This window comes from Humulus lupulus, chromosome 7 (assembly GCF_963169125.1).
Source record: "Humulus lupulus chromosome 7, drHumLupu1.1, whole genome shotgun sequence".
Lineage (NCBI taxonomy): Eukaryota > Viridiplantae > Streptophyta > Magnoliopsida > Rosales > Cannabaceae > Humulus > Humulus lupulus.
Genome location: NC_084799.1, coordinates 149,092,158 through 149,093,557, shown reverse-complemented (window position 1 = coordinate 149,093,557; position 1,400 = coordinate 149,092,158). Strand labels below are relative to the sequence as shown.

Here is a 1,400-nt window from a genome sequence, read left to right as displayed (position 1 = left end):
ATTGCATTGCTCCTCATAAACCCCCCTCATTTCATTCAAAGCTAAGCAGTCCTTAGCTAAATGCTTCGTCCCTCCACAAACAAAACAATGTTCTTGTGGTTCCGCTTGAGCAATCATGTGCGGTTTTTGGCCATTTTTTGTCATTAAGACCTCAAACTGTTTTTTCAAAGCTTCGAGTTGGGCCTTAATACTATCATCTTCTCGAAGTTGATAGATCCCAGGTGGTTTGTGTCGATTGGTGCTATCAGTAGCACTTGGACCAGTCCAGGTGTGAGACTTTTTCGCGGTTTCTTCGAGATATTCAAGAGCAGCATCTGGCTCTTTTTCGAGGAATACACCATTGCATAGCATTTATACAAACTGGCGCTCACGACTCATGAGGCCTTCATAGAGGTAACTGGCCAAACGCCAGTTCTCATAGCTATGGTGCGGGCACTGATTCAACAGATCTTTGAATCTTCCCAGACTTGATAGAACATTTCATTGTCCTTTTGGGAAAATGTGGAAATCTATCGTTTTAGACTGTTGGTCTTGTGGCTGGGGAAGTGTTTCAGAAAGAAGAATTTGTTCATCTCCTCCCATGTTCCAATAGACCTAGGTCTCAAAGAGTATAACCAGCTTTTGGCTTTGTCCTTCAAGGAGAAAGGGAACAACTTTAGTCGCACAGAATCGATATTTTCAGCTCGGTTATAGAACGTGGCTATTACCTCCTCAAATTCTCTAATATGCATGTATGGACTTTCATTTTCCATTCCATGAAATGTGGTCAAGAGTTGAATCATGCCAGGTTTAAAGTTTAATGCGGGCATATTAGGAGGGAAGATAATGCATGAAGGCGTGGAAGTACGAGTAAGATGGAGGTAGTCATTGAGAGTTCTTGGTTGGATTTCATCATTGCGAGCCATTGCAAATGGATTATTATCAGCTAAAGTTTGTGGAGAAGCAAGATTGGTGGAAGGATTTCTAGAAGGAGTGGCAGATGAATTGGAAGAAGTGTCACTGGAAGTTTCGTGATGATTCATCCACTCTCGGAAATAAGAATTGGATTTATTTTATGTTTTATTTTGATTTTTTTGTTAAACTTGTTCCCAAGTAGATTTGGAGGTTTTTGGGTGATCTTCAATGCCCTACTAGAACTCCCTGAGGTTACTGAGTAGGTATGGTGGATCACAAGTTAAACCTTTTTGACCAAACAACCTTTAAGCAGAGTGAAATTGCTTATTTTGACAGAACAAGTTTGGTTTTCTTATACTAATAAGTTCAACAATTTAATAGTGCAAAGGTATACGCTCAAAATGTTCCCAGGCTGATTGGGAAGGTTGCCAAGGTACCACTTTAGACCCACACTTGCCTAGACAGAACTCCCTGAGGTTCCCAGGTAAGTGTGGAGGGTAACGCTA

At 41.1% G+C, this 1,400-nt stretch overlaps 1 non-coding gene across 1 annotated transcript; it reads left to right on the top strand.

The window, feature by feature from the left end:
* The first annotated feature begins 418 nt into the window (after window positions 1-418).
* LOC133792818 (small nucleolar RNA R71) lies at window positions 419-524 on the top strand. The gene has a single exon (XR_009874291.1). It is a non-coding gene; the product is annotated as a small nucleolar RNA R71 (small nucleolar RNA).
* Window positions 525-1,400: the final 876 nt, after the last annotated feature.